Raw genomic sequence first — 24,842 nt, forward strand, 5'->3', positions numbered from 1 at the left:
AAAGTCAAAATGCTTTGTTTAACCATTGGAAAAGATGGAACAGTGAGGTGATCATTCTCTCAAGACAGATGATTGCTGTGAAGCCAGTGAAGCTTAAACTTCAGGTCCCCTCACTTGTATGGGTTCTTCCAAGGCCCTAAGAGGGCCTGAGAAGTGTGTTCACATGGTTATATGATTTTGTAATATTTGCTAAAGTGAGGCATGTTAATCACAATTGGTTAAGACAACTGTTTTATTCCATTCCAACTTTTCCTTCATTTCACCTTTCCTTGTGTTGAGTGGTAATGGGGATAGCTTTGGGCAGAGGAGACTAAGGATTGGAGATACATTTACTCAGAGTTTAGTGGGATGTGCATAAGGTCTGTAGTCACTTCTGTGTATAATTAAGCTGTTGCCAGCCATGCCGGGGAAGGAATGTCTGGTGGCTTCTAGATTCTACCACACACTCAGCTCACTCTCCCAGCAAGGCTAGTGCCTATGTTGTGTTATGAATGTGCCCTATAGCACCCAGACCTACAAGTAGTTAGTAAAGGAGAAATGATGATTGCAATGCACAGAACCAGAAGCTATTCTGCGGAAAATTTTCAGTCACCAAACATGTAAACTTGTAGCTGGGTGGTTTTCTTCTAATTGATCTCTAGTGAAAATGTAGGTTCTCACCTATCAAAAATATAGTAGATAATATACTGGTATATACAATTATAAATACATCATACATTTTTTCTCTGGGGGGAGTTGCTTAAAATAGAATTTATAAATTTTATAGAAATTTATACGATTTTTTAAAAAATTATAGGATAAAATTTCTGAGTAAAGCACAAACCATAGGAGTCCTACAAATAAGAAATAAGAATATGTTTGTATAGGTCAAAATTTAAGTCTGGCTGATCGCACCAGAGGAAAGACTGAATTGTCTTTCGAGTATCACAAAATTATTATATGAAAAGGTGATCAAAGAGTAGGCAACCAAAAAATGCAGGAGTAATACAGAAGTATAACAGACAATACATTGATGAAAATATTATTTTTCATATTTTGTAATTTCTCTATTTTCTGGCTTTTTTATATTTAAATAACTTGCTATGATTTCTTTCCCTTAATCTACATAAATATTCACTTTCTTGCCTAATTTTGTGTTTGTGATTTTATGTTAATTTTCTAAAACAGTGTACCCCACAAATTGTTTAGATTTCAGGTCTCTGCAAATCTGAATTTGCCCAGTGCTCTATTCATGTGTAAAGGATGCATGTAGTGTAGTTTTGTAGACAGTCACTTATTCATATGCTTAAGGTTAATAATGATTAGGTTGTGAGTAGAGATTATATTGTATACTTTACCATGACAGATCCTGTAATAAATTGGCAACCTTTGCTCTAAGTAATAAAATTTCACATGCTGGCTGACAGTACTCTATATGTCATCTGTGTTCTGTGAGTGCTCAACCTGTTCTAGTTGAGAATCTCTCCTAAGATACAATCAGTTTCAATGGTGGGTGGAGCCACTTCCCATTATAAGAAATCAGCTTCCTTCTAACAATGTCTGGGTCTGAAAATACCTAAGAGCCTGAAATATACCTGAAAGCAAGAAAGCTATCAAAAAATACTGCAGTCATGTCAAAAAGACAGAAAATAATTTCCAAGAATCAAAAAAATAATGACTGCAATTTATTAAAAAAATCAAATATATTAACATCCATTAGTGCATAATAATAGCAAAAGGTTTTTTTTAAAAAAAGGAAGAAAATAAGCTTTCTGTTAACCTTGAAGGATGCAAGAGTGTAAATTCATTATGTAAACTAGTTAGTAAAGGGAAAGAAAACATTTATGCTGTTGTTCCTGTACAAACTGTAATTCAGGTTAACCAAATAGCTGATAAGTAAAATGTCTGCTCTACAGAAGAATTCCAGCCAATACATGAAGGAGGAATAAAAGACCTAAACCATCACTCTTTTGTTACCTTTACTGAAATAATGAATCTAGGAAATGATCATCAATTGCTGCCCATACAATTAGATGAAAGGTTGGTGGAGAATTTTTGTAAGATGACTTAGGATGAGAAGACAAAACCTCACTAATTAGCATAAGAAAGACAGCAGAAATTACTCACCTTCTGATGTGATGTAGAAGTAGAACCCCACTCATGAAATATACTTGCCAAAAAGTAAGACATGTATCTGATCAAACCTTTGGGTCTAACTACCAATTTTCAAGAAACTCAGAAGAAAGAGAAGCATGTCACATGATACCATGGAAACCAATCAGCAAAATCCAAAATGTAAGACATTCTACAGGACAAATGACTCAAATAAATGGCAAAAGAAAAAAGAGGGAGAGGACTATCAAAAAATTAATTAACAGATTAGAATAAATTAATACTTAAGAGACATTTCATCCAGATGCTCCAGATCTTGATTTGAACAAAGCGACTCTGTAAAAAAGAGCTTTGACGGAATCAGGGAAGGTTAAATATGGACCAATTATTAGATAACATTAAAGAATTACTGATAATTTTAACATGCTATAATAGTATTGTGATAATGTTTAAAATGAGCTTATCTCTTAAAAATACAAACTAATATATTGACAAATAAAATGATAAAATGTCTGAGATTTGCTTGAAAATAATCCAGTTGGAGAGAAAAAAACCATGTTTGATGTGTACAATGAAATAAGGTTGGCCATATGTTGATCATTATTAAATCCGGATAACGGAGGCATGGGGACTTATATTATTGTAACTACTTTTAGATAACTAAAAACTCTAAGTTTGTTTCATGATAGTCAAAGGTACATAGAAAGTAAATGTTGGAAGCAAATGCTGAAATATACTCTACCTAAACTTTCCTGCTACTATTTCTTTTTGAAAAAAAAAAAACTTGATCAATAGAAATACCCAATTTTTGACATTTGTGAAATGTTAAATACAAATATTATAAGCAGTAGTGTGCTAGCAAATAGTTCTCTGAAGAAGAAAGCCCTGATTTGTAGTATTTACCAGTTTTCAAGGTGTGAATACTCCTACTAAGGCTTATTTCAAGCTATTGGTGGATCTTCATGAACTGTGGAATTGGGAAGAGATGTGTGCTCTGAGCAGCTACCTCCAGTCTACATCTGGAAAAATGACAGAGAATCATTAGTTTCTGGAGTTAGATTATGATCTTGGATCAGATCCCAACTCTACAGTGAATGCTCTGTTTCCCTTTGTTCAGCTAAGTTTTTCTGAGCTTTTCCCCCTCTTAAAATAGGTATAATTCCTACTACATTAAGATAAGGATTAAATCAGATCTTGCATGTAATGGACCTAGTATGGTTCCAGTTGCACAGTGAGTGATCATTCATGCTAATATTGTTTCTTCTCTTTAAGTTAAAATAGAAGAGAGAACCCTTGGTCTGGGGCAATTTCAAAGTTTCAAAAGAGGGGAATGAAGCTGATCATCTTCTCAGAAGGCTTCCTGCCCAGAATTTCTATAATTAGTTAAAATTACAGGTTTCAGGAACAGTGTCACAAACCTGCCAGAAATTCACCAAGCTCTAATTTGGTTGGATATTAATTGGTAGGCTGAGAAGTGAATGTGATATGATTGTAGCTAGAATGGAACTATTTGTTAAAGGTAGGGGTTTCTGTCCAATGTGATCTGGAATTGCAAGTACACAGTAACAATTAAGTATTATCTTAGACTTGACAGGGTAAAGAGATTATAACTTTCTTAATCTTCTCCTGGGGAATGCTGAGGGCCAGATGAGATGTTTCTGGCATGAATTACCCTAGAGGTTATATTGGAACATTGGAAGTGTTTTTATTCACAATTTTGATCGTAATTCAACAGAATTATTAATAATAGCATTTTATTTTCCAAATTCTTTAAGTTGGGTGATTAACAGTGTCTCAATTCATGAAAGAGGGTTGGGTCTTTTTTTTTTTTTTTTTTTTTTTTGCTTTGCTTTGCTTTATTTGCTGAATAATTTATTTCTTCACTGAAGAAATCTAAGGTTAAGGTAATCACTGATTAGTCAGTAATAATACAGTTTTCAAGATTACTGAATTATATGCATATATACATGTTTTTCAGTTTATTATAATTCAGGCTAGAGAAAAGCTGAATTATAAGTTAAGCCCATTTTTACAATCTGCAGACACTAATACTAAAAGCATTTGAAATTTGATTTACTTATCTGGGTTGATGTGTTCCTACTGGGAATACAACTTAGGGATGTATTTTCCCCTCTGAGGGAGAGTCGCATGCATCATAAATCTACATATTTTGAATTTCTGAGCAAATACTTAGTAGATAAGCAGCAGTATGCTGTATCCTCCATCTGAGGCAGTGTGCTGTACCATCTAGCCCATCTCCTTTGATCTTTAAAAGAATAGTTTTTCCTTCAAAAAATTAAAACATTTGGCCCTTGGAAATTTGAACTTCCTGTTTTCCGAAAACAGTGCTATTTATAATAAATTGAATTAAGTGGCTCCTAAGAAGTATGTTTTAAGAAAGAAAATGGAACGAAATAGAAACCATTAGTGTGCCACACGTAGAAAAGATAGTTTTCTGTGAAACCTATGTTTCAGATGTGTATGCATGTCTATGTATATACATTACAAGTTGTGAAATAAAATTTATTTCTAAGGCATGTTAGAGCATTGATGCTTTAAAATGTACAATAAGAAAAGATACTGAAACAAAATAACAGTTATTCCTTTTATAATCCATACATTCTTGAAATTTTTTCAATAAAATCATCCTAGATTTAGAAGTGGGTAGGGTACTGCCTAGGCATTAAGAGACAGCAGAGAATGAGAGGGGAGTTGCACTCTTTGGGAGACACATGGTTGTGAAGATGCATCTTGTATCTGTTTTAGTTTTATCCTTTTAGGCAGGAAGGATCTTATTACATGACTTGTGCATCTATTTTATATTTATATAGATATATATGTTATATATATATGCACACATATACATAATTTAGTGTAATATAGTTTTGATATTGTATTCCTTGTACCAGCCCTATTATTGCAATTAGATTTCAAGACTTTTAAGGTCAGGGACTTTGTCTTGGGGATCTGGCATCTTTTCACTCATCGAGCACCTCACACATACACAGTAGTATATACTTACTAAGAAATTATTGTTAATAATGAAAATGGCTAAAGTCCTTGCAACATTATTTAGTCACCTTTATTCATCTGTTTATATATTTATGCATATATAAGGATTGCAGCAGTTTATTAAGGCATGAATAAGAAAATAATGACTGAATTGTCAATAAAAAAGAACCACATCTCAACATATATACATATGTAAATATATATGTATTAATATGTCATAAAATAAATAAGTAAGTAAGGTCAGAGGAAAAAATATAAATAGTTAGGCTCTAAGTTCTTTCATAGTTCTCTTTCTCTCAGTCTTATTCTTGCATCTGAACTTCCCAGTAGGCAATGTGAAAAGAAATATGTATCAGTTACATGAATTCTTTTTAAAGAAAATGACACTCTCAGGAAAAACAAAGATTTTTCTTGTATTTATGGCCAAAAATCATTTCTCACATGAAGTTTCATGGAGGAGACAGTGAGTCTGGACTGGAAAATATCTACATCACCCCTCCAGGTAATAGATTTTATTTCTCTGTTTCTTCTGCTCCTCCCTAAATGCTGAAGACTATGACAAAATCCAGCAATCTCTAAGAAGAAAGGAAATTATAGTCCAGTATAGAATCTTTTGCCCTAACAATATCGCTTAGAACATTTAGAAGAAATTGTTCAAACAGTTCTCCCCAGATACCACCTATCTCAACCAGAATTTAACTGAACTGGATGGTAGAGAGTATAAGATTACATTCTCTAGCAAGGGCCTTGATGATAGGCATTTATAATTGTTGGTTGATAACAAATTCATGTGCTGCAGAAAAAAATCATGACTAGGGGTTTAGATCAATATCCTTTGGAGGAAATTAGCAACTTTACCAACATCCCCATCAGAGTGATGGGATGAGCAATTCTACCTCCATACAAAGATGAGCCATTCTGCAACAAACGTTTTGAAGGCTTGAATCTACCGTATCATTTCAGAGCAGTTTCAAAGCACATGGGAATAATTTTTGCATATACTTTTCTTTGCCTCTTCTCTAGATTACTGCTAATCACCAGCTTTTGCTCACTCTAGTAGTACTATTCTTGTTTTCTCTGGCTTCATGTGTGTCAGGAGGTCCTATTACTTTTCCTACAACAGTCCACAATTGAGTTGGGAGTAAACTAGAAAGACAGAAGACCTAGTATTTGGAGCACCAAACAGAAATATTAGAATAATCAGGTGTTCATGAAATGTCAACTTTGTGCAGAGGTGGAAGAATCACTTCCACAACTTGAAAGTTTATGGTAAAGAACATGCTAGTAAAGATAAGCCACAAAATCCAGGTGATGGTGGGGAGTTCCAGATCCTTCTGGGAGGAATCAGTATAAGAAACTATGGATTAAGCACAAGTGATAGGGTACAAGGCATTCTGGGGCCTTGAAAAGATAGCACATACCTAGAGAAAATAAATAAAGGTATGTAGGAAAGACCTGGTAAATGTTACTGCTAATTGAAATGCAAGCAGACCCTTAAAAATGAGAGTTGGGAAAGTAAGGAAGAGATGATGAGTTGTCCTTGGGCTGGTTCTTGTGAACCTAAGAAGTGATCTTCAGAAAAGCATAGAAACAACTACCAGGCAGCCACTTTATTTAAAAAATATGATTGCAGAGGAAAACCTCCTTAGAAGGAAACATAAGATATTTGTCTTACTTTTTAGAGTCAAACAACTCTTTTGAGAAAGAAAATGTTTGGCTATAATTTATTTATATAATCAGAAGGTTTAGTTGTTAGCCAAGAAACTGGTTGTTTGCAGCAGAAAAGAAATTTGTTGAAAAGTCATCGGGGAGCTCACGGCAACAGCTGAAGTCTGCAGAACCAGGTTCAGGACATTGGAGAAAGCAAAGGGAAGAAGGGAAGTAGAACCAGAGCTTGGATTCATGCCATGAAACCCATCTGGTAAGAGTAGGGCTGCTTCTGCCACTAAGCGCTGTCTACCACAGTTGCACCCTCCACCGGACCACACTCCTGCCCACCACCCTCTTCTGGAGATTGGATACATCTGCTGCTACTGTGCAGTCTCCAAAATGGCATCTCCCCTGTTCCTGCCTCTTGATATCACTAGTTCAGGATTTATTGGGTGGAGGACTAGGAAAGGGAGATAAAATATGTCTGATTGGCTGAGTATAAGTCATGTACTCACATCTTAGCCTCAAGAATCACTGAGAAAGTGAGAGTTTAGCCATTTGTGCTCCTATAATGGGAAGTGGACTTTGTCTTATCTCAAAAGTCATTAAGGTGCAGAATTCCTCAGAGAGACATAGGTTTAGATTCTGGGAATCCAGGAAAAAAAAAGACAAATGTCCACTAGAATTTCCGCTCAAGCTTTCATTTATTTCATTATTCCGCTCAAGAGTTCTTGGTTGCTTTTTGGAGCTAAATTCTCAGGATATTCTAGAAAAGGGAATCCAGTGAATTGATTTTCTGGTCTAGTTTAAATAATGCAATTCAAACATGCCTCGACCCATTGCAGAGATTCATGCCAGACCACACTCCAATGTGGTAGTTGTACAGGTGGGGACATGGAAGGATTATCAAAGTGGTTGTGATTAAAAATTTTTATTCCTATATGTGTGGCTTGATATAACACAAGATTCTGAAAATGCAGTGTAGGAACCTAAATAACTCCTATAACATTCTAAAATTCATAGTCGGAACCTAAGTAACTTCTATAACCCTTCCTGGGAGGCTTTCCTCCCGAGTCATTCTAGCTTAAACTTAGAAAATAAGGTTTATTTTTTAACTTTGGTACCTCCCTGAGTTATTCCCGGAAGGTTTTTCTTAGGGATTTTCCAGTGTCATTAAATGCCACAGACAGAGTATATGTTGCACAAAGCCAGATTTTGTCTTCATTATCCTTGAAGATAAATCCAGGAAACTCCATGAGCTTACTGTTTATACCAGCCCAAACTAGGCTAAAAGATGTCAGGGTGATGATACCACTGAGAGTGATGGCTCTGAATGAGTTTCAGGGCTGGGTTGTTACACTACATTTTTATTAATAGTTGCACGTCTTGCGATCTGATTCATTTCTAGCCACAGGCCTTTGAGCCTTACTAATTTGCATAAGGGCTCAGAGCCATGCTAATTTTTTCTTTTTATTTTGGTATATTTTGTGTTAAGGGAAAACAAGCAAATAGATTTTTGGTAAGAAAATGGTGGCCAGGCTGAGGAGCTGTAACTTGTAGCTAAAATGTTACAGCTTAGTATATAGCGGAAGAGATAAAAATCTTGGTAAATTGGTGACTTCTGTGTTTCCCATGTATATTTTATAGCTTTTGCAAGATTCAGAGATGCTAAACTCTCATCATGTTGTCAAATTGAAGGTAACATTTAATATGAAGCAAATCTTTCTACCATTTTCATCAGTGGCCTAAAAGAAGATAGTAGGTTTTCATTTTCTTTCCGAAGTCATTTTCGGACTTTCAGTTTGCACTGAAAAATAAGATCAAAGGTGTGAAATGGAGGTGACTCACTGTCCCCAAAACACAATCCCAAAGGAGCTACTGAGGCACAGAATTACATGTGAAATGTTGTTTCTTTCTTTCTTCTTTTTTTTTTTTTTTTTTTTTTTTTTGAGACTGAGACTCATTCTTGTCGCCCAGGCTGGGGTGCAGTGGTACAATCTCTGCTCACCACAACCTCTGCCTACCAGGTTCAAGTCCCTTACAGGTAGCTGGGACTACAGGCCCATGCCACCACACCCAGCTAATTTTTTGTATGTTTAATAGAGATGGGGTTTCATTGTGTTAGCCAGGATGGTATTGATCTCCTGACTTTGTGATCTGCCTGTCTCGGCCTCCCAAAGTTCTGGGATTACAGGTGTGAGCCACCATGCCCAGCCGAAACCTTGTTTCTTATGTGCCCTCTCACCTAAACCTGATATAACAGGAAGGAAGTAAAGAAAGAAAGAAACAGGCCGGGCGCGGTGGCTCAAGCCTGTAGTCCCAGCACTTTGGGAGGCCGAGGCGGGTGGATCACGATGTCAAGAGATCGAGACCATCCTGGTCAACATGGTGAAACTCTGTCTCTATTAAAAATACAAAAAATTAGCTGAGCATGGTGGCACACGCCTGTAATCCCAGCTACTCAGGAGGCTGAGGCAGGAGAATTGCCTGAACCCAGGAGGCAGAGGTTGCGGTGAGCCGAGACCATGCCATTGCACTCCAGCCTGGGTCACAAGAGCGAAATTCCATCTCAAAAAAAAAAAAAAAGAAGAAGAAGAAGGAATTTGCAGGATGGAATTTGCAGTGATGGAAGCAGCTCTCTCACTGGCTTGGGGGAACCAACGGCATGCATTTCTTTGCAAACTTACTTAAGTGACATGTTGATAGTTTAAAATCAGCCATGGTGGGAATGATTTACACTGTAATGATTGGCAGTACTACAAATCAGAGCTCCCTCTTCCCAAAGACTTTGTTGTTAACATTTATTAGCATTCTGCTGGTGACCTGCTATTGAAAGAAACATTGTGTATCACAACCTTGACATTATTACCACTACCTGATTCTGATTTTTCAAGGTATGTAAAATTTCAAAAGACCTAGACTATAGTCTTTCCTTCTTATACCTTTGTGTACTAAAGATATTCAAGGTTGGAAGATTTCATTCTCTATTTAAAAATTATCCAGTATGCGTTTGTTTCCTGTGCTATTTTAACTTGCTAGATTTCTTCAATCGCATAGTTATCTTTTTGCCCCCTCCCTTTTTTTCTGCCCCATTCTTAGTTATCCTCTCATAATTCCTTGGTCTTCAGTGCAGACCCTGATATATTATGAAGTATTAATATTCATACTGCCTAGTTAGTATGATACAAGACATCAAGTAGTATTATAGATTCTTCATTTCAGCAAACACTAACTCAGTATCTCCTTTGCCTAAGATGCTGTACCAGAGAAAATAAAGGACAGTATCTAGTCCTCAAACAACTTGAAATCTGGGGAAAACATAAGACGTGTATGATTAAGACTAATGCAGAGCATAGTGTGAAAGATGATTTCTTAAAAAGTACCAAGAAAATGCAGACTGAAGCACAGAGAATAGAGATTATTTTTGACTGCCGAAATTAGAGAAGGCCTCATGAATACAGAGCCATCTCAACGAAGTCTTAAATAATTGGTATGCTTATTGAAGACAAAGTTTTTAGTTTTATATAAATATATAAGACTCAAATAAAAGTAGTTTGTAAATCAATTCATATTGTTTACTGATCTGCCAAAATTAGCTTATTGTCATCGGAGTTAGGAAAACAGCAACAATAACATTTTAAAGTCCTAAATATATGGAACTGATACTAGATTCAGAAGATGCCAATGTAGAGAATGCATTTTTCTCATCTTTTGTGCCTTCCATAGGTTATTCTGAGAACACTGTTTATAGAAGGTCTGTAATAAAAGTTTATAATTACCTATGACTAATTATGTCAGGCACTTTTACATATATTATATTGTCAAAGACTAAAACCAGAAAAGTTCATCTTTTTCAGGATATTACAATAAGGAGGGTGTCCTAGAGCCGAAGACCAGGGTGTCTCTGCAGAGTGGTGCTGTGTTAGACTTTTATAGGTAGGAGTCAAGAAGTTACAAGTGAGAGGATCCACAGTAGGAATTTTGCAATCAGGGGAAGTCTCACTCAGCTCGATGAACAGGAAAGGTTCATCTCTGTGTCTAGCTAGTTTCTGGGGAAAAGAAATCATAATCTTAGCTAATCACTCAAGAGACAAACAACAGGAAGTTGACTAGGGGCAAAATGAGAAGGGTCTGTGTCTCGCCTTGTTATCAGGTTTAGGCAAAAGGAGAAAGGCCTGTGATTCTGTCGATATTTAACCCACTTAGTTACTCTGAAATATATTATCACCAAAAGTCAGAAATTGACATTCAGAGAAGCTGAGAGACTTGCTAAGATCACAAAGCTAGTGAATGACAATATGTCATCCTGTATCTTTCTAGTTTTCTTTTTTTATGATGTCACATTACTCACATTGTGTTTAATGGATGCTTAAATAGTAATTTTATGGTTAATGTGAGTTTTATTTATTTTCTGTGTATTTATACACATATTACCTAGTTTGGAAATAATGGTCTTCAGGGAACCAGGTCTTAATATTTAGAAATGACAGGTATCTGTTCACAAGTAGGTTTATAATAAGAGTGTCCCTCCTTCCTTATAAGAAAATCTACCTTTTGAGTGACTGCATAGGGAGGAATATGGGATTATAGTATCTTAATATTTAGAGTGATTACTTTTCCTATTAATCAATAAGCTGTATTCTGATAGGAAGTATCAATGCTTCTTTTTCAGCTCTGCTCTGTGGAACACTAGAGGTTTTACAGGAGGTACTTTGAGATCCTCACAGAAGTTTTTGGCTGGATGGGGGAACAGGACAGGATTCAGGCAGGGCTTGGTTACCCAGCTTCTGCCTAAGCTATTGCATATACATGCTGAATATGAAAGTTTAAAAAGGCTCACTAAAGAAGGTAATAAAAACATGAAAGCTATTAATCTGACAGAATCAGTTATTTTAATAAAACAAATGCTGTATATGTATATTTCTTTTGGAAGCCTTAAGTCCATGAGTGTATTGGCTATTACCAGCTTCATGGAAACCCTTGCTGTGTTTTTGATATTCACAGCCATGCAATGTTGTGACGCCCCCAAAACGTTCATCGACACAGCAGGGGAATCTAACCTGTCTGGCCTGAATCGTTTGGCATCTATTCCTTCCTCAAAGTTTTCTGGTAATTATGAGTGTGAAGTGGTAATTTGTGGGTGAGTTTTGTCCTCTGGTCCAGTCATTTAATTCTTTTTGTAAAATCATGTTTTAAAATTTTATGTTAGTAAACAGACCAGGTGTTGTTTCATAGTAACTGCATTATATTCTCTGAACACTGAATCAGAAATTGAAGCAAAACAAAAGCCACTACACTTCTGGCTGTGCCACCTTCCTAACCATAGTAACTGTCTATTCCAAGTAGAAGAGAAGAATGAGCAGTTTAAGCTTAGGATGTGGGGTTGCTGAAGCCAGGAACTCTTGAAGTACCTTGTCACTACTGGCAGCAGGAACATGGGATTTTTAACTTAGAGGCAAGCAGAGTACAGTTTAGTGCCTTCCTGATTCTTCTTGTTCTCCTGCGCAGGGATAACCTGGCTGCCCCTCCTCCATGCGTCATATACCAAGAAGTTCAGGCAGTGACAGGAGATGCTATTGTTAGCTTTTATTCTCTCTGTAACCTCTTGATTTTAAATAGGAGTGCTATGGTTAGAGGAAGATGGCAAAATGAAAAATAAGAAGACATCAGCCAAAAGATACCAGAAAATAGAAGAAAATGAGATAAGGGACTATGAACTGGAAGGCAGAACAAGTGAATTACTTGTGGTGGTCTGAGTGTCTAGACATTTTGGAGAAACTGAATCTTAGAACACTGTTTTGAAAGGAGTTAAAAACATGGATAAACAGGAAAGAGTGACATTTAAGGCAGGGGACTGCAGGTGCAAAGGCTTATAGTGGGAATGAACCATAGATACTGACCATGGAAAGGTATGTAGGGCTGAGGAATAAGCAGGCCAGAATACAGAGGCTGGCATCAGTAGACCGAAATTTTACACTTTGCTACTAAAATTATAATCTTTAGTAAACTGATAATCTTTCTAAGATAAGGGATAAAAGTTTTTTTAATCTTCTTTGATAAGGTTTGGGAATTTAATGAGCATAGGAGTGATCACTTTCTTGGTCTCTGAAACAGGGAGGAAAAATTAGTATTATAAATAGCTAGACTAGGATCCTGTTAATCATATGTTTCTTTTGCTCCCTCTTTCTCAGGCTACAATTGTCAGACCTGAATAATAATAAGCAGGAAGAAGAAGAGACAGAGAGCACAAGAGAAATGTGTTATTAGAAGGCTCCTAGCATAGCTAATGCTAACTTTCTTCCCTATTTAGGGGGATCAAGTTCTCAAGATTCTTATGGGTACATTCTTTAAAAGAGTAATTATCTCTAGAAGGGTTGAAAATTACCTCCTTGGGGTATAATATCCAATATTTGGATAATGGATACGCTAGAAGCCCAACCCCCACCATTATGCAGGTAATACTCATGTAACAAACAAGCATATGTACCCTCTGGATCTAATTTTTTTTTAAAGAGTAGTTCTCAAATTGAGGTCCCTGAACTGGCAGCCTCAGTACTACATGAGAACTTGTAAGAAATGCTGGTTTTCAGTCCTCCTCCTAGGCGGACAGAAGTATAAACTCTGAGGTGGAACCCACCAAGCTGTTTTAAAAAGCCTTCAAGGTGATTATCATGCACACTAAAATCTGAAAAACACTGCCTTAAAGTTTTTTTTTCCAATATAAAAGTACTCCAGAAAATCGGAAGTTGATGCATTTTTCTTCCAAACTCCTTTTCTCTATGCTTTACAATTTTCTGATTAAATCTAGGAGAAATAAAAAGAACCCAGTCAGGTGGTGCTAGGCTTTCAACACACACGTTTTTCCCTTTGAAAAAGAAAAGTGTAGCTGTGCTCCAGACCTACAAACAGCAACTGCAAGAGCACCCGACTGGGGTGCATCATACAGCATCAGTCCCTGCCTTGGATGTACAAACCCAGGAAGGGTATTTTTTAAATCAATTATTAACCTGAGACTCAGAAGTGTTCTATTTGACAGAGCTTCAGAAACTGAATCATTAATGATATCCAAGACAAACATATAGCTGGTAATGCAGAATTTTGAGAGAATTTAGCAGCTCTTTATTAAATGCCAAGAGTTAATTGGTAATTGCAACTTTGGGGATCAAATAAAAATGGCAAAGATAACAGACACCACACTAAGATAACAGGGGACAAGTGGAACTATGAAGGCTGTGGTCACTAAATATAAGGAGAACTGAGATGCAGCTTTTTGTCAAAAGGAGGGAGACTGGAGTAAGAGTCACAGCAAGGAACTAGAGGCAGATGAGAGGAGTGGGAGTCTAATTACAATAAAAGCTGATTGATTGGACAGGTGCGGTGGCTCACACCTATAATCCCAGCATTTGGGGAGGCTAAGGCAGGAGGATTTCTGGGCCCAGGAGTTCAAGATGAGCCTGAGCAACGTAGTGAGACCCTGTCTCTCCAACAAATAAAAAAATTGAGGCATGCAACTGTGATACCAGCTACTCAGGAGGCTGAAGTGAAGAGATCATTTGATCCCAAGAGTTGAAGACTGCAGTGAGCTATGATCACACCACTGCACTCCAGCCTCAGTGACAGAGTGAGACACCATCTGAAAAAAAAAAAAACCTAATTGATTCATGTCCTTTACAGAAAGCCCTGTCTCTGCTAAAAATACAAATAATTAGCCAGGCATGGTGGCATGCACCTGTAGTCTCAGTTACTTGGGAGGCTGAGGCAGGAGAATCACTTGAACCTGGGAGCTGGAGGTTGTAGTGAGCCAAGATCGTGCCATTGCACTCCAGCCTGGGTGACAGAGCAAGACTCTGTCTCAAATAAAAAGAGAAAGGAGGGTAAGACTAACTATAAAATATACTCTCATAAGGAACCATTAAACATAGATATTCTTGTATTATTAGTAATTAACATTTTGGGTTCTCATTATGTGCCAAGCACTGTACTAAGTGCTCTCACTTGATTCTCACAATAGCCCTGTGAAATAGATGCTATTATTACTACCTCTGCTTAAGAGATGAGGAAACTGAGGCTCTTAGAAGGAAAGTTACACAGCTAGTATGTAAACCTCTAGGATTTGAACCAGGCAGTCCTCCTCCAGAATCTGAGCTCTTCACATATAAACTTCTCAATTTATCAGATCTCCAAAATGATTAAATACTATTTCATATGCTATCATCCTTTTAAAATAATTCTTATAGTTATTTTCTGATTACAAAATGAATATATGATCATTGCATTTAACTCAGAAAATTCAGAAAGTGTTTGTAAAATAAAGATCATTCTTGGTCCCATCACCCAGAGAGTATGATGGTAACATATGCTGTACTTTATTTTTATGCTTGGTGCCTCACAACCATCTAGGGTGCCCTTTAGCAGGAAATCAGCTCCAGCCCAGACACTCTGATTCACAAGGTCTGGGTAAGGTCAAGGCTTGTGTATTTTCAATAACTACTTATTCTGTAAAGCCATAGTTCAAGCCCAGTTCTAAAAACACCATTCTATAACTTAAGAGTTTCAAATATTTCTGTGCAGAACATCCTGTATTTTGTTTGTCTCTAGATTCTAGAATGCCTTGATTTTTCTCATCAAAGCTATTTTGTTTTAGAACCAGGAAAATATCTAATACAGAAGTACTTTCAAACATTAGTTCGCATCAGAATTACCTAGAGCACTTGTTTAAACATGGACTACAGACTTTCTGATTTGTTAGGTCTGGGATGGAGCCCAATAACATGCAGTTTTAACAAGTTCTGGGATATTGCTTCTTCTGCTAACACAGGGACCACACTTTAAGAACCACTGTAACAGAGACTACTTCCAAATGAGAGTTCCTGGTAGAAACTCTTCTTATGATCTTTGGAAATCCCTTAAGATTCAAGTACAAGAGCCTGACCTTGATACCATCACTTAGAAACAAATTCAGTGACATATACTAGCATGATTAACATCATTCCTTCCTCAGGAATTCCATATGTGAAAACTCTATTCAGCTGTTTCATGTCTCTATGACAACAGTAAAAGTGTAACAAGGAAAGGATAGCTGCTGACGTTGTCAGCTAAAAAAATCTTAAATGTCCAGATGACTGTTGGTAGTGATGGAAGGGACAGCATGACAAGGTCAGTTGCACCCAGTAACAGGCATAACACCTATCACAGAAGTCTAATATGTGACATTTCTTAAGGAGGACAAATACCAGAGGAGGATGTTGATGCTACTGGCAATTTTTATGAATTATACATGATGCACTATTTTAAAATTCAGCAGAAAACTGTCATTTACCCTCTATAATAAAAGAAATTGTATGAAAAATGAAGTGCTAGGTGTGTAAATATGAGAGGCTACCAATATAATGGATCTTAAGCACATTTCTCTTTGCTATCTAGCCCGAGACAGAGACTAAGCTTTTAAAAGTAGGGTTGACCTTTGGAAATCCAGCAGAAGCATTCATGAACTAGATACCTCAGTACTGTCAATCTGTGCTTCCACACAGCAACCAATTTCTAAATGTAACTCTATCATTTTATTGGCTTTTGGCTTTAACTCTTTGATACTGGAGTAATACAAGTGTATAGCTATATTTAGCATTTGACGTTTACTTGTCAATCAGTAGAAACAAAGAAGAACCCCTTTCAGACAATATAATTTACCCTAGAAGTTTAAATGTTTAAATGTTAAAATTAGAGATGTTCATTATGACTACAGACTGGTAAAAGTCATCTAGGAAAATTCATTCATTTATGATTCAGTCAACAAATATCTACTGAGCATTATTCCAAGCCTTATTGTACATCCAGGGGATAGAGCAGTGAAATTATTGTATTTCACTGTTAAAAATACAAGTTATTAATATTCTATGTTCCAAGCATTATTGTAGATTCAGGGGATAGAACAGTGAAACACACCCACACACACACACACACAGAAGTGGAGCAGGATGACCGATTAGAAGCCTTCATCAATTGTACTCCCTACAGAATACCAAGTATTCACACACACAAAAAAGCACCTTCATAAGAACAAAAAATCAGGTGAGTGATCACAGTACCTGATTTTAACTTCATATCACTGAAAGAGGCACTGAAGAAGGTAGGAAAGATAGTCTTGAGTAGCCAGCACCACCCCTCCTCCATCCCACCGCAGCAGCCTTGTGGCACAGAAAGAGAATCTGTGCATTTGGGAAAGGGAGACCATAGTGCTTGTAGAACTTTGCATTGGAACTCAGTGCTGCCCCCTGACAACAGAAAGCAAGGCCAGTCAGAACTCAGCTGGTGCTCAGGAGGGAGCATTTAGCCCAGCCCTAGCCAGAGAGCAATCACACATCGCTGCAGTCAGAACCTGAGTTCTGGCAAGCCTTGCCACCACAGAATAAAGTGTTCTGGGGATCTAAATAAACTTAAAAGGAAGTCTAGGCTACAAAGACTGCAATTCTTGGGCAAGTCCTGGTGCTAGTGAGAAATGAGCTGGGTTAGCCAAGGAAGTGCTTGCACCGCCCTCGCCCAATCACAGATAGTGCAGCTTGCAATTCTGGAGTGACTCCTTCCTCCACTTGAGGAAAGAAGAGTAAAGAGGACTTTCTTTTGCAACTTGGATACCAACTCCACCGTAGTAGGACAGGGCACCAAGAAGAGTCCTAAGGCTCCCATTCTAGTCCTTAGCTTCTGCATGACATTTCTAGACACACCCTGGTTCAGAAGGGAACCCACTGCCTTGAAGGGAAGGACCCAGTCCTGGGAGGATGCATCACCTGCTGACTAAACAGCTGTTGGACTCTGATCAGCAGTGACCCAGGTAGTACTTACCATGGGCCTTGGGTGAGACTCAGAGACATGCTTCAGGTGTGAGCCATTACATTCCCAGCTGTAGTTGCTATAGGGAGACACCCATGCTTGAGAAAAGGAGAGGGCCAAGTCCAAAACTGAAGACATCAGAGCAGAAAAAAAAAAGAGGGAAGAGTAAAGGAGATTTTGTCCTGGAGCTTAGACACCAGCTTGACAACAGTTGGTAGAACACCAAGCAGGCTCTTAGGTCTTCAGTTCCAGGCTTTGCTCTGGAAAAGCATTTCTGGACATTTCCTGGGCCAGAGGGAAGCAAGAAGGGAGAGTCCCAGGCCTCGCAGTATTAACCACGGGAACACTGAAGAGCCCTTGGGATTTGAGTGAACACTGACAGTAGCAAGGCAGTGCTTGTTGTGGGTCTAAGACAGTAGTGGCCACAGGGAGAGACTCCTCTGCTTGTGCAAAGGGAAAGGAAGAATGGGAAAGGTTTTCATCTTGTGGCTTGGCTTTCAGCACAGCCACAGTAGAATAGAATACCAAGTAGATTCCTAAGGTTTCCGACTTTAGGTCCTGGCTCTTGGATGGCATCTCTAGACCTTCCCAGGGTTTCAGGGAACTCACTACTCTGAAGGGAAGGACATAAGCTTTGCCACCAGCCCACCCGGGTGATTGTAGAGCCCCAGGGCATGGAGCAAACATAGATGATAACCAGACAGTAGTTACTGCAGGCCTTGGGTGAGACCCAGCACCATGCTGGCTTCAGGTCTGACACAGTGCAGTCCCAGTACTGGGGCTTGCGTCACTCATCTCCCAACTCCACATAGCTCAGCACAAAGAGGGAGAAACTCCATTAGTTTGTGAAAGTAAGGGAAGAGAACAAGAGTGTCTGCCTGATAATCCAGAGAATTCTTCTACATCTTACCCAAGACCACCAAGGGAGTACCCCTACAAGTCTGCAACAGCTACAGTATTACTGGGCTTGAAGAGCCCCCTAATTCAGACATGGCTGCAGAGACCAAAAACTTAGAATACAAAACCCAAGGTTCTTCAAATACTTGGAAAGCCTTTCCAAGAAGGATGCATACAAACAAAGGCAGACTGTGAGGACTACAATAAATACTTAACTCTTAAATGCCAGACAATGGCAAACATCCAAAAGCATCAGGGCCATCCAGGAAAACATTACTTCACCAAACAAAGTAAATAAGGCATCAAGGTCTAATCCTGGGGAAACAGAGATATGTGACCTTTCAGACAGAGAATTCAAAATAGCCATTTTGAGGAAACTCAATGAAACTTAAGATAACACAAAGAAGGAATTCAGAATCCTAGGAGATAAATTTAAAAATAAGTTGAAATAATTAAGAATCAGAAATTCTGGAATTTAGAAATGCAATGGACATATTGCAGAATTTATCAGAATCTCTCACCAGTCTAAACAAAAGAAGAAGAGAAGGAGGAGGAATGGATGGGGGAGAAGGGGGAAAATAAGGAGGGAGAGGAGGGAGAGGAGGAGGAAGAGACCCAAATAAATAAAATTAGAGGTGAAAAAGGAGACATTACAATCAATACCACGGAAATTCAAAGGATCATTAGAGGCTACTATGAGCAACTATATACCAATAAATTGGAAAGCTTAGAAGAAATCAGTAAATTCCTAGACACATACAACCTACCAAGATTGAACCATGAAGAAATTCAAAACCTGAACAGACCAGTAACAAGTAATGAGATCAAAGCCATAATAAAGTCTCCCAGAAAAGGAAAGCCTGGGACCACTGATGAACTTCACTAAACATTTAAAGAAGAGCTAATACCAATCTATACAAACTATTCAGAAAAAAATATGAGGAGGAAATACTTCCAAACTCATTCCATGAGGCCAGTATTACCCTGATACTAAAACCAGACAAAGACACATCAATAACAAAGAACTACAAGCCAATATTCTTGATGAATGTGGATGCAAAAATCCTCAACAAAATATTAGCCAACTGAATTCAACGACATATTAAAAATATCATCCATCATGGCCAAGTGGGGTTTATCCCAGGGATTCAAGGATGACTTAATGTATGCAAATCAATATGATACATCAAGAGAATGAATGACAAAAACTATATGAGCATGTCAACTGATGATGAAAAAGCATATGATAACATTCACTATCTCTTCATGATAGAACACTTCAAAAAACTGGTTATGAAAGGAATATACTTCAACAAAAATAAAAGCCATATATGACAGACCCACAGCTAGTATCATAATGAATGGGGAAAAACTGAAAGTCTTTTCTCTAAAATATGGAACATGACAAGGATGCTTACTTTCACCACTGTAATTCATCATAGTACTAGAAGCCCTAGCTAGAACAACCAGAGAGAATGAAAGAAAGAGCATCCAAACTGGAAAGGAAGAAGTCAAATTATCCTTGTTTACAGATGATATGATCTTATATTTGGAAAATCCTAAATATTCCACCAAAAAACTAGTAGAAGTGATAAAGAAATTCAGTAAAGTTGCAGGATGCAAAATCAACATATAAAAATCAGTAGCACTTCCATATGCCAACAGATTAATCTAAATATGAAATCAAGAAAATAATCTCCTTTACAATGACTACAAATAAATACCTTGGGAATAACCAAAGAAGCGAAAGATCTCTACAGTGAAAACTGTACAACATTGATGAAAAAAAAATGAAGACACACACACACACACACACACACACAGTTCTGACCCTTCGGGAACTTACACTGTTATGGTGATGAGGTCAGTGTTATTCATTCTCATCTTTGAGAACTTTGCTGTGTAAAGAACCAATGATGAGTCGTCTCTTAGGAGCCCGTTAAAAATGCAGAATCTCAGGTCCAGATGTCCTGAAACAGAATCTGTATGTTATTTTATGGTATCCCCCAAGTGATTTGAATCCACATTAAAATCTGAGAATCACTGTTCTAGAAAAGAGCCTGAGGTAAAGACTGAAATTCTGACTTTATTTGAAAGCACAAGCCCAGTAGAGTAAAAATAGGGGAAAAGAGAAACGAGGAGAAGGAAGCTGTAAACAATGAAATACTGCGGTGGCTACGGCTTCAGCGTGAGTCTGAAAGGGCACAGCACGTCACTCAGTAGGGAAGTTTGTTCTGTATGTGACTTCTGCACACAGTTGGCAGGGAAGATTCACATCAAACTTTCTCCTGAATCCTGCTTTCTACAGATTGAAGTTCATACCCCTGCGTGGTTTCTGCACCCCTTCTATTCTGGGTTGCTAAGTCCAGCTATGAAAGTGGAGGAGTGGGTGCAGACCAATAAAACAGAAAATAAGGGAGCAGTTAAGAGTTTCTGAGATGGGCAGGGCACAGTGCCTCATGCCTGTAACCCTAGCATTTTGGGAGGCCAAGGTGGGCAGATCAGCTGAGGCCAGGAGTTCAAGACCAGCCTGGCCAAGGTGGTGAAACTCTGTCTGTACTAAAAATATAAAAATTAGTTGGGCATGGTGTTGCATGCCTGTAATCCCAGCTACTTGGAGGCTGAGGCAGTAGAATCGCTTGAACCTAGGAGACAGAGGTTGCAGTGAGCTGAGATTACACCATTCCACTTCAGCCTGGGTGACAAGAGCAAAACTCCATCTCAAAAAATAAAAATAAAACTTTCTAAGACAAAGTTTGTGTTTCAAAATAGTGCATACGGGAAATTCTATCCCGATATGTTTGAAGTAAATCGAAATAGCATTTATTTGTTAGTCAGCAGAAATACAGAAAACCCTCTCTGCCAGACAAGGTAATTCACCATATAATTGTGAATGTTGTGTTAGAAATTATCATCATGACTAGGAATTACTGTTTTTTCTTGACATTCATGAGTACTCCCTGACTCCCTGAGTATGACCTACTGTTCCTTCGAGATCACTCAGGATTTCCACATAACCATTATTAGCTCCTCCTCTATCTCCAGGTTTCTAGTTGTATTAGTCCATTTTCACACTGCTGTAAAGAACTACCTGAGACTAGGAAATTTATAAAGAAAAGAGGTTTAATTGACTCACAGTTCCACATGGCTGGAGAGGCCTCATGAAACTTACAATCATGGTAGAAGGTGAAGGGGAAGCAAAGCACATCTTACATGCTGGCAGGATAGAGAGTGAGGAAGGAGGTATCATGGTTTTAAACCATCAGATCTCTTGAAAACTCACTAACTATCATGAGAACAGCATGGGAAAAATCTATCCCCATGATCCAATCACCTCCCAGCAGGTCCCTCTCCTAACACATGGGAATTACAATTCAAGATGGGATTTGGGTGAGGACACAGAGCCAAACCATATCACTCGCCCTGCTTCCCCATGTTTATTGATCTCTGTGGTGCATTTGTGAATCTTGAATACTCAGGCCCATTTTTATTCATCTTGTTTACTGATTCAAACCACACCCCACACATGTCTGTTTTGATATCATCATGCTGACATCCTCCTTGGATAAGCCAAAAATCAGGTTCAGAAATAATCAAATAATCTGAATTAGTAAATCCAGATAAGCAAATTGGAGGAGATATCAAAAGAGAAGCCACAGATCCCAGAGTGGGGCAGATCCGAGACCCAGGAGATAAATAGCACTCACTCACCAAAGTGCGTGCCCTCCCGGAGAGCTCCCACTATGAGAAATTCTCATCCAGACCATCCAGATTTGACTTGGTCTAGAATCTGTGAAAATTACAAAAATGCGACCAATACCTAAATGTAAGGAGTGGTTATCCGTAGCAATGAGAATATAGATTTTTCCCTTTCATTTTTATCATTTCCTATGCTTTTCAAAATTTCTGTGATGAAGTTGTACTGCTTTTATAATGAGAATCTCTTTCATTATTTTTGTGAAACAATATATTTTGGCAAGGAGATTTTTTTAAAAACAGAATAAGGAAAAACCAGAATGACATGTGGCTATTAAAGTTTAAATTATTTGAACATACATAGATAGTAAATCTCCTGAAACTTTACAGTTTAGGAAACTCTAAATTTCCACAGCTCCCACAACCTAAAGGAAAAAAAATCTTTTCCTCAGAGCAAAAGAGGGTAAATATGTGAAGAGTTAGAAAGCAGAAATTGTGCTTTCTGAAGGCAATACTGTACTGCCAAATGTCTAATGAGACATTTCAAGAAAGTCTGTAACTCCCTTGTACTGGTGAAACACAGGCAACTACTGTCCAGCCCTAAAGTAATGAGAAGGGCCTTCAGAAATATTGACGCATGATGTTGGTCAGCCCTAAACTCTAGATACCTTTTAAAGAAATGCTTAGTGTACTTTTCAATTCTACTTCAAATTCCAGCCTTAACCTATATACTGCACAACTAGCACAATGTTTTCTGCTAGTTGATCATTTGATCAACTCTAATCAGATATCAGAGTTAGTTTTGTATTAATATAAACAGATATGGTTAGTTTATTTCTACAGATTTTTTGACTGCCATCTACTACTTATACTTCCTATGCTATTACAAAAATATAACCTCTACTCAGATTTACAAGATAATGGATACTTATCTTCCAAAAGTAGTTTCTAAAACAGTTCAGAATTCACTGGTGCTGCAAAGCCCTTCTCACCTAGATATTAATGTTCACCTTAAATTTCTTAAATCTCATGTTACTATCTCTGTGAAAAGGGAGGAAAGTTGGCTTTCTCATTGTGTCTGCTGCCTTGATTTGGGACCCTAGAGGTTTCCAGCCTCTAAAACCATTAATCTTTGATAGTGAAAACTGGTTAATTTACTTGAGAATACCATACTTAGGAACATGAATTAGTAATGGCCATTTGGCCTGCCTGTAATTATTATGCTTACATGATAATTCATAAAAATAAATGTATCTTCAGAGAAAATGATTTCTGACCATTCAGTTTTCATACTGAACCAAATCACTTAGTAAATACAGCCACTCAGAGCCTGCCACTGCACGCATATTATAGCCATTAGGACCTGCTGCTACTCTTGTTTGTTAAACAGTGAGCTACGGTATTCATTTAGATGACTCAATATGAAAGAGTTTTTAGACCCCACCTTCATAAATGACTAGCATAAATACACTCAAACTCATGTCTTGGTCTCTCATTTTTTAAAAAAGTGCCTATTAACTATTGATGATTCTAATGAAATTTTCAGGTTTTTTCACATTTAGAAAGTGACACTTCAAGTTTGTAGGTATTTTAGTTAGTTTATAAACCAGAGCATATGACATAAATGAAATAGCACAGGAAGCAGTGTGTCTTACTGTCCTATTTTAATCAGAAAGTAAACATCATAGAAAAATCATGTTTCTAGTCAACCTAAGAGTAGTAGGTAAAGTGACATCTGGTAAAATTGAAATACTTCTAAAAAAAATCTGTTATTAACATTTAACATGTCCAAATACATCGCTGTGCATTTTGAAAAATCATAATGTGTGTTTTAAACATGCCTCTATTAGGCATCCAAAATCCTTGAGATAAAGGAGACAGACTTTATTATGTTGAAGATACAGGATATGCTTTCAATAAACATGGAGCCAGAAATAAACAACATCATATGAATACTTCTTAAAATATGCAATGTGGGAAACAAATTACTTGTCAGTTACGCACCTTGCTTGAAAAGAAAACACTTATTACTCTCTTGTGCTACTGAAAATAATATGTTCTTGGATTCAGTTAAAAGTATTTGTAGACACAGTGACATTTCACAATTTTAAATGTTATAATACTCTGAGGAAATATAGTTTGAGACATTCCCTACAGAAACTAATTTGATAAGGGTAGTATTTATAAGCAGGCAAGAAAGTTTGCTCAAAAACAGTCTCACCATTTTACTTTGCAACAAATTAATGTCTATATAAGTCCTGTAATATAGTTTACAAATATTTTTAATATACAAAATATTTACTTTGGAAAAGCTGTCTCTGGACAGCAAGACCTACTTATAGATTATTTGCATTTTAATTTATGTGATAAACAGGATTCAAAAAAGATTACCAACATAATTTGTTTTAAATCGTAGCAATGATTGATGGAAATTCTGGGTTCCAACTAGTTATCTTTTGGCAGTTAATTCCAAGTTCTAGATAATAGAACATTCTTTTATTGTGCCAGAATTATTTTTGTATTTTTTTTACTTATTTCCCTTCTTAAAATTGCTCCTTTTTCTAACAACCATCATTACCCCCTTCTTTTGCAATCCATTTAAAAGATACAGGTGAGGGGACGGAAGACAGCAAACCACACTGCCATGTGTGTACCTATGCAACAATCTT

General features: G+C 37.4%; 1 protein-coding gene across 5 annotated transcripts in view; it reads left to right on the forward strand.

Moving 5' to 3' along the window:
* Positions 1-24,842, forward strand: part of ZNF385B (zinc finger protein 385B) — a 393,057-nt gene that overhangs the window by 211,885 nt on the left and 156,330 nt on the right. The gene's annotated exons all lie outside the window — the stretch shown is intronic.

Source organism: Saimiri boliviensis, chromosome 5 (assembly GCF_048565385.1).
Source record: "Saimiri boliviensis isolate mSaiBol1 chromosome 5, mSaiBol1.pri, whole genome shotgun sequence".
Taxonomy (NCBI): Eukaryota; Metazoa; Chordata; class Mammalia; order Primates; family Cebidae; genus Saimiri; species Saimiri boliviensis.